Raw genomic sequence first — 10,295 nt, forward strand, 5'->3', positions numbered from 1 at the left:
CTTCAATTACCTGACGCCTCCAAGGAGTGTGTGTGTGAGCAAAGTGAGGGAATGTAAGTGTGAGGTAGAATCTCCAGTTGATTTGAATATGCGTGGCCATCCACTACTTAACAGATAGTGCTGTGTTATTTTAGTGTTGACCCCACTTCCTGTGTCCACACACACTCAGGCCTTATCAGTCCGGCCTCTGTGTGTAGACAAGTATAAACACATACTGTCCCAGTATTTCCTGATAGCTTCCGGGGATACGGAGATTGTGGGACAGGAGATAATGGGACACTAACCTCATTTCCAGACACTAGTGGACCAACGTGGCAAACTTGGTCTGTGTTAGCCAATACAGATATCACGGCTCAGGCTAAGACCCAGATGCAGACACAGGAGGCGGATAGTAAGAGTCTCAGATTTTATTACGGTACAAGGGGCCGGCAATCGGCAGGTCAAGGCAAGCAAAGAGTCGTAATCCAAATCAGTGTCAGGCAGGATCAGTTGTCAGGAAAGGCAGAAAGGTTAGAACTGGGAAGACTGAAAACAGGAGACAAAGGGCTGTGAGACAGGGTTTTCATTCTAGATACATGGAAAGTGTGATATATATGGCGGGTGCGGGGCAACAGAAGGAGAACAGCAGAGGGGCTAAGGACCTTAGAGATGGGAAAAGGGCTGATACAACGGGGGGAAAGTTTGCGGGACTCCACCCGGAGGGGCAGATCCCGAGTGGAAAGCCACACCGTCTGCTCAAGACGGTAGTGGGAGCAGGGGTCTGGTGGCGGTCCGTCTGTCGTCGATACCTGGAGGTGGTCCGGACTCTCTTCCAGGTACAGCGACAGCAACTGACAAACATCTGGACAGAAGATATTCTGACCTCTTCCTCTTGCTTCGGGAAGAGCGGGGGCTGATATCCCAGGGAACACTCAAAAGGAGAGAGACCAGTAGTAGAACAGGGAAGGGTGTTGCAGGCATGTTCCACCCACATGAGTTGCTGGTTCCAGGTGGTGAGACTGGTGGAGACGAGGCAATGAAGAGTCGTCTCCAGGCCCTGATTGGCTCGCTCCAACTGGCCGTTAGACTGGCAATGAAAAGCAGAGGACAGGCTGGCTGACGACCCAATGAGGGTGCAGAACGCCTTCCAGAACCGGGATGAGAGCTGGGGACCTTGTTGACCGGAAGTCCATGGATCCGGAAGACGTGCTGCAACATGAGCTAGGCCATCGCCTTAGCTGAGGGCAACTTAGGAACGGGGATAAAATGGGTGGCTTTGGAAAACCTATCCACCACCGTAAGGATGGTGGTGTTGCCATCTGATGGAGGGAGACCCGTCCAAGGATATATGGGACAGGGGCGGTGAGGAACAGGGAGTGGTTGAAGGAAGCCAGCCGGAGTATGCCAAGGAGTCTTGTTCTGCGCACACACAGTGCAGGTGGCAACGAACACGGAGATGTCAGGAACCATGGTGGGCCACCAAAAACATTTTTGGACAAAAGCCAAGGTCCGATAGGAGCCAGGATGACAGGTGAGTCTCGAGAAATTTGCCCATTCCAGGACCGAAGTACGTGCAGAGTCCGGGACAAACATCTGGTTAGCCGGGCCCTCCCTGGGGAGAGTGCATAAGGCTTCACATTCTTGGACTCCGGACAGTAGGAGATAGTGAAATGGAAAGAGTGAATAACAGGGCCCATCTCACCTGCCTGGAGTTGAGGCGCTTGGCGGTGCGGAGATGGCCGCCTCGCTTCGCGTTCCTAGGAAACTATGCAGTTTTTTGTTTTTTTACGTGTTATTTCTTACACTAGTACCCCAGGTCATCTTAGGTTTCATTACATACAGCCGAGAAGAACTACTGAATATAAGATCAGCGTCAACTCACCATCAGTACGACCAAGAATATGTTTTTCGCGATGCGGATCCTGTGTTCTGCCTTACAACCAGTGTAACGGAGCGGATTACATGCAGCGACCCAAAAAAACGACTCAGAAAAAGAGGGAAACGAAGCGGTCTTCTGGTCAGACTCCGGAGACGGGCACATCGTGCACCACTTCCTAGCATTCTTCTTGCCAATGTCCAGTCTCTTGACAACAAGGTTGATGAAATCCGAGCAAGGGTAGCATTCCAGAGGGACATCAGAGACTGTAACGTTCTCTGCTTCACGGAAACATGGCTAACTGGAGAGACGCAATCCGAAGCGGTGCAGCCAGCAGGTTTCTCCACGCATCGCGCCGACAGAAACGAACATCTTTCTGGTAAGAAGAGGGGCGGGGGCGTATGCCTTATGGCCAGCGTGACATGGTGTGATGAAAGAAACATACAGGAACTCAAATCCTTCTGTTCACCTGATTTAGAATTCCTCACAATCAAATGTAGACCGCATTATCTACCAAGAGAATTCTCTTCGATTATAATCACAGCCGTATATATATCCCCCCCCCAAGCAGACACATCGATGGCTCTGAACGAACATTATTTAACTCTCTGCAAACTGGAAACGATTTATCCGGAGGCTGCATTCATTGTAGCTGGGGATTTTAACAAGGCTAATCTGAAAACAAGACTCCCTAAATTTTATCAGCATATCGATTGCGCAACCAGGGGTGGAAAGACCCTGGATCATTGTTACTCTAACTTCCGCGACGCATATAAGGCCCTGCCCCGCCCCCTTTCGGAAAAGCTGACCACGACTCCATTTTGTTGATCCCTGCCTACAGACAGAAACTAAAACAAGAAGCTCCCACGCTGAGGTCTGTCCAACGCTGGTCCGACCAAGCTGACTCCACACTCCAAGACTGCTTCCATCACGTGGACTGGGAGATGTTTCGTATTGCGTCAGACAACAACATTGACGAATACGCTGATTCGGTGTGCGAGTTCATTAGAACGTGCGTTGAAGATGTCGTTCCCATAGCAACGATTAAAACATTCCCTAACCAGAAACCGTGGATTGATGGCAGCATTCGTGTGGAACTGAAGGCGCGAACCACTGCTTTTAATCAGGGCAAGGTGTCTGGTGACATGACTGAATACAAACAGTGCAGCTATTCCCTCCGCAAGGCTATCAAACAAGCTAAGCGCCAGTACAGAGACAAAGTAGAATCTCAATTCAACGGCTCAGACACAAGAGGCATGTGGCAGGGTCTACAGTCAATCACGGACTACAGGAAGAAACCCAGCCCAGTCACGGACCAGGATGTCTTGCTCCCAGGCAGACTAAATAACTTTTTGCCCGCTTTGAGGACAATACAGTGCCACTGACACGGCCTGCAACGAAAACATGCGGTCTCTCCTTCACTGCAGCCGAAGTGAGTAAGACATTTAGACGTGTTAACCCTCGCAAGGCTGCAGGCCCAGACGGCATCCCCAGCCGCGCCCTCAGAGCATGCGCAGACCAGCTGGCCGGTGTGTTTACGGACATATTCAATCAATCCCTATACCAGACTGCTGTTCCCACATGCTTCAAGAGGGCCACCATTGTTCCTGTTCCCAAGAAAGCTAAGGTAACTGAGCTAAACGACTACCGCCCCGTAGCACTCACATCCGTCATCATGAAGTGCTTTGAGAGACTAGTCAAGGACCATATCACCTCCACCCTACCTGACACCCTTGACCCACTCCAATTTGCTTACCGCCCAAATAGGTCCACAGACGATGCAATCTCAACCACACTGCACACTGCCCTAACCCATCTGGACAAGAGGAATACCTATGTGAGAATGCTGTTCATCGACTACAGCTCGGCATTCAACACCATAGTACCCTCCAAGCTCGTCATCAAGCTCGAGACCCTGGGTCTCGACCCCGCCCTGTGCAACTGGGTACTGGACTTCCTGACGGGCCGCCCCCAGGTGGTGAGGGTAGGCAACAACATCTCCTCCCCGCTGATCCTCAACACTGGGGCCCCACAAGGGTGCGTTCTGAGCCCTCTCCTGTACTCCCTGTTCACCCACGACTGCGTGGCCATGCACGCCTCCAACTCAATCATCAAGTTTGCGGACGACACAACAGTGGTAGGCTTGATTACCAATAACGACGAGACGGCCTACAGGGAGGAGGTGAGGGCCCTCGGAGTGTGGTGTCAGGAAAATAACCTCACACTCAATGTCAACAAAACTAAGGAGATGATTGTGGACTTCAGGAAACAGCAGAGGGAACACCCCCATCCACATCGATGGAACAGTAGTGGAGAGGGTAGCAAGTTTTAAGTTCCTCGGCATACACATCACAGACAAACTGAATTGGTCCACTCACACAGACAGCATCGTGAGGAAGGCGCAGCAGCGCCTCTTCAACCTCAGGAGGCTGAAGAAATTCGGCTTGTCACCAAAAGCACTCACAAACTTCTACAGATGCACAATCGAGAGCATCCTGGCGGGCTGTATCACCGCCTGGTATGGCAACTGCACCGCCCTCAACCGTAAGGCTCTCCAGAGGGTAGTGAGGTCTGCACAACGCATCACCGGGGGCAAACTACCTGCCCTCCAGGACACCTACACCACTACAGGAAGGCCATAAAGATCATCAAGGACATCAACCACCCGAGCCACTGCCTGTTCACCCCGCTGTCATCCAGAAGGCGAGGTCAGTACAGGTGCATCAAAGCTGGGACCGAGAGACTGAAAAACAGCTTCTATCTCAAGGCCATCAGACTGTTAAACAGCCACCACTAACATTGAGTGGCTACTGCCAACACACTGTCAATGACACTGACTCTACTCCAGCCACTTTAATCATGGGAATTGATGGGAAATGATGTAAATATATCACTAGCCACTTTAAACAATGCTACCTTATATAATGTTACTTACCCTACATTATTCATCTCATATGCATACGTAGATACTGTACTCTATATCATCGACTGCATCCTTATGTAATACATGTATCACTAGCCACTTTAACTACGCCACTTGGTTTACATACTCATCTCATATGTATATACTGTACTCGATATCATCTACTGTATCTTGCCTATGCTGCTCTGTACCATCACTCATTCATATATCCTTATGTACATATTCTTTATCCCCTTACACTGTGTATAAGACAGTAGTTTTTTTGGAATTGTTAGTTAGATTACTTGTTCATTATTACTGCATTGTCGGAACTAGAAGCACAAGCATTTCGCTACACTCGCATTAACATCTGCTAACCATGTGTATGTGACAAATAAAATTTGATTTGATTTGATTTGATTTGATGTTCCAGGTTCTTAGGGTCTGTCCACACCAAAAATGGATGTTAAACCCCTAACCAGTTACTCCACTCATCCAACGCCATCTTAACTGCAAGTAATTCTCAATTTCCCACGCCATAGTTCCTTTCAGCGGGGTTAAGACGATGGGAAAGGAAGGTGCAGGGATGCAGCTTCTGGTCCTTGGCAGAATGCCACTCTGACGTCCGAGGCGTCGACCTCCATCACGAACTGACGGGTCCGGATAGATTAAGATGGGAGCTGTAGTGAATTGCTGCTTGAGGTCTGAGAACGCCCGGTCAGCTGCTGGAGACCATATGAATGGAACCTTGGGAGAGGTGAGTGCAGAGAGGGGGGAAGCAAGGGTGCTGTAACCTCAGATGAAACGACAGTAGAAATGAGCAATCCCCAGGAATCTTTGTAGCTGCACTCTGGATGTGGGTTGAGGCCAATCCACCACCACTCTCACCAGGGTCCATCTGAATATTCCCTGCAGCGATGACGTATCCTAGGAAGGAGATGGTGGAGCGGTGGAACTCACATTTCTCTGACTTCACGAAAAGCTGGTTCTCCAGGAGATGCTGGAGGACCTGTTGAACATGGAGGATGTGCTCTTGAGCTGACTGGGAATAAATGAGGATGTTGTTGAGGTTGACAAACACAAATCGGTTCAACATGTCATGGAGCACATCATTGGAGAGTCTCCAGTCTCTTGGAGAGGCTCGAAAGCCGAGGAAATGAGTGGTAGCGGGTAATGTTTAACCGTAAAGTCAGTAAGACCCCGGTAGTCGATACATGGACGCAGCGGGGGAGGCAGATGGATGCATAATCCCTGCAGCGAGAAAGTCCTCAATGTACACTTTCATTGCTTTGGTCTGGATTTGAACTGGTCTCCCCACATCAAGGTAACATAGAGGGGGTAACGAGTAGTGAGAGATTGGAAACTCCCCATACAGCTCCCCAGTGTACTCGTACCAACTGATGAGCCTGGTCTTTTAATGGGCAGGTAGATAAGAAATGTCCCGTAGCTCCACAATGCAGACAGCCCTTAGTGTTCAGTCTGCGTAAGCGCTCAGCAGGAGACAATCTAGCCCTGCCCAGATGCATGGGCTCTGGAGGAGACGAGGCGACAGCTCTTGCGATTTCTGAGGGAACTCGGGTGACACTGGATTCTCTGGGAAATGTAGACCAGGGATTTCTGGGATTCCTCGGAGGTGAGGGGAATTTGAGGACGAGCGAGGGTGACAGGGAAAATTCCCCCTCACCCTCCTACGTTCCCGTAGCTGCCCATTGATCTGGATGGTCAAGTCTATGAGGGAGTCGAGCTTCCAGGTTTCAGGCACTCTCAGCTGCCAATATGCAGAAATCCACACTACGGAAGTCTTGACGTAGTTGGAGCAGCTTACGAGCAGCCTCTCTCCCAGACAACGGAGAACCAAACACTTTTCATTCCTCTGCCACAAACTCTTCCAGACTGAGGCAAATGGTGGACTGTTGCTCCCGCACCGCCGGAGCCCCGGCGAGGGCCCTCCCGGACATCAGCGTTATCAAGTACGCTATCTTCGAGCAGTCCAAGGGGAACGAAGAAGGCTGCAGCTTGAAGATGAGGGAGCACTGGGAGAGAAACGCCCAGCCGGTTCCAGAATCTCCAGCGTCGCTTGTGGCACGGTTGCTAAGAGTCTGGGGGATTACTGCTGTGGCTTGCTGCCTAGTTGGGAATCCGTGGAATTGCTCTAGCAGTGTATTGAACGCATGGTCATGGCGTTCTGCCAGCCTCCATAAGGCTGCAGTAACTCCTTGTGTCTTCCAATGGTGGCTCTTTGGGAGGAGACAGCGTTGCGGAGCTGGTCCGAGTCTGCTGGGTCAGTCATGGCCAGTTCGTACTATCACGACTCAGGTTAAGACCTAGATGCAGACACAGGAGGCAGATAGTACAAGTCTGAGAGTTTATTACCGTACAAGGGGCAGGCAATCGTTAGGTCAAGGCAGGCAAGAGTCGTGATTCCAAATCAGAGTCAGGCAGGTACAGGACAGCAGGCAGGATCAAGGTCAGGACAGGCAGAAAGGTCAGAACTGGGAAGACTAGAAAAAGTAAAAATTAGAGGACAGGAAACACGGGAACACACTGGTAGGACTTGAGGGGACAAGACGAACTGGCAACAAATGAACAGAAAACACAAGTATAAATACAGATGAGGTAATGGGAGACACCTGGTGTGGTTGGAGACAATCACAAGACAGGTGAAACATGTGCCGGGAGAAACTCCCATTGGCTTAATCAAACTAATCTACCAACCAATCATCTCCCACAACACCTTCCCTTTAACCCACCCCGTACTCTACCACACCACAAGCACAGAGCTACACCTCGCAGTAGTGTGACTCCATAAAACGTTCCATAGAGTGGGTTAGATAAAATGGGTCTGGATGTCCACTATCACATTCTACACTAGTTCCTCTTCTGCAGCCTAATGGTGTTAGATTGGCGGCAGCCAGTTTCTGGCAGGATTCAGAGGTGCATAGGCTGGATTAACAACACTGTTATTCTTTCTACTAAAACTGTGGCGCATCACCTATGCACAAAACCCCATAGTATAGGTCTATGACAGCACATAAGTCTGTGGGTCACTGATGTCATCAAATATTCAAAGTGCCTTATATTGCCAATAAGTTTTACTATCCCTTTAGTTCTGAAGTATCCTAAAGACATCATTAAGGGCCCAGATTTGTTGCACTTGAAGTTGAAGCCGATTCTTATCCTCCCTATGTGGTTCACTACGGGATGTTTGTTTTCTGACTCCTACGGAATTCCTCTGAAAATGTATCGTTTGGAGTAACGTGAAACTCAGGGCTGCTGACACAGCCAGAGCTACACCTTCCCACAGCAGAAAGCCATACAGCCAGGGAGCCAGCCAGCCATGAAGTAGACAACCAGCCAGCCAGCCACGGAGCAGCCAGCCACGGAACAGCCAGCGAGCTACAGAGCAGCCGACCAGCCAGCCACAGAGCAGGCTACCAGTCAGCTGGCCACAGAGTAGCCGACCAGACAGCCATGGAGCAGCCATCCAGCCCCAGAGTATCAGACCAGCCAGTCAGCCACGGAGCAGCCGACCAGCCAGCCACAGAGCAGCCAGTCAACCAGTCAGCCACAGAGCAGCTGACCAGCCAGCTACGGAGTAGCCAGACACGCAGCAGCCAGCCACAGAGCAGTCTAGCCCAGTGTTGCCCTCTGCTCCGACCGACACGTCTCCCCACCTCCCCGGTGATTGACATATCTCATTAACGTAGTTATTTAACACCCAAACACTAAGAGCTGGACACATGATCCAGCCCATCCTGCCCACCTTAAGCTGTGACTCAGGCCACTAAGTTCATAAACAATGGGGCTAGGACCCACACTGACACACACACACACACACACACACACACATACACAAATCACACCCACCTCTGTTTCCTCTTAGAGTCAGATGACAGGTAGCCTAGCTACCCTGAAGGGTTTTAGAGCTGAACTGACGTGTAGCCTATTTTGAGATATTGGATGGTATATAAAAACATTTGGTGTAATGAACCCTAGATAATTTAGGCCAGGAGGACCCATTATCATTGCCAGCATTGCTAAACTAATCTAGATGGAGGCAGACATTTTTAACACTACTCGTTATTTTAGAGAGTAAAGCATTTAGCATCACCAATAACATTAAATATTTTGCACTGGATTTGATATTCATATTAAAATTATAAAATTATAATGATATGTTGAAACTTCTGTACTGCTTTGTTTAGAATATTCACGTTTCATTAATTTTTAGCTCAACAGTAAACCACAACTAATCCAGAACGCTGCAGCCCGCCTGGTTTTCAACCCTCCCAAGTTCTCTCACATTAACCCACTCCTCCACACACTACACTGGCTTCCAGTCGAAGCTCATATCCACTACAAGACCATGGCGCCTATGGATTTGCAAGAAGAATTGCCCCTCACTACCGTCAGGCTATGCTCAAATCCTACACCCCAACCTGAGCACTCCATCTCTTAGAACCTCTGGTCTCTTGGAACTCCCACCCCTACGGGAGGGCAGCTCACACTCAGCCCAGACCAAGCTCTTCTCTGTCCTGGCACCCCAATGGTGGAACCAGCTTCCGTCTGAAGCTAGGACAGCAGAGTCCCTGCCTATCTTCCGAAAACATCTGAAACCCTACCTCTTCAAACAGTATCTTAAATAATCGTCCTCCTCACCTCGACCCAAAAAAGAAATAAAAAGAAATAACCTGAACCTGAACCAGCACTTGTACTTCACCCTGTAAATGTGAACAACAACACTGCCCACTCATCTGAAACTCTCTATGCCCTGTCCTCTTCCATGTCCATATCTTTCCGGGGCTCTGTGTAAGCTGTTCATTATAGCTATTAGCCATACAGCCACAACCTGAACAAAAACACTGCCCTCTCATCTGTCTCTGTGTGATGATTCAGGTGGGGAGATTGTGTGAGATGTAGCCCCACAAGGATGGCTGCTTTCCCCACAATGATGGCTGAGTAATCGTGGCCTCAGCAGCCACCCGGGAACCAGGAACACAGTCAGCCGATATAAACCACTGAGTCAACACCTGGCTTGGCGCTCAACACTCCCCACTACCCCCAGCCCCTGCTCTGTCCATCCGGTCCTCTCTCAGCATGTCCCTGTCCGGCCATTGTGCCTCTTCTCCCACTGCCCCCTGCTCTATCCAGTCTGTTCTGACCAAAGCCACAGTGGTGACCTCCATGGAGCCCACATACAATAGGAAAATATGAATGGCCTCAAAACCACTACCAGACTGGGGAAAACACATATACGTGTGACAAGGGAGTGTCCTCAAACGCTCACCAGACTGACTCAAACTCATACATACAAGCACGCGCACACACACACACTCTCTTATCTGAACAGTACAGTCTGTCCAATGAGCTGTGGTTGCTCAACATCTCCAGATAGGGGGGTTTTAGCACTTTTTTTACTCAGTCCTGCTTTATAAGCGAAGTTTCAAGTGCACTCTCTGGGAGACACACAAAACTCTTAACAAACCCACTAAGCTGTAGAATTTCAAAGGGATAGGTACTGTGTCTTGAGAATGTCAG

This window comes from Oncorhynchus tshawytscha, linkage group LG30 (genome assembly GCF_018296145.1).
Source record: "Oncorhynchus tshawytscha isolate Ot180627B linkage group LG30, Otsh_v2.0, whole genome shotgun sequence".
Lineage (NCBI taxonomy): Eukaryota > Metazoa > Chordata > Actinopteri > Salmoniformes > Salmonidae > Oncorhynchus > Oncorhynchus tshawytscha.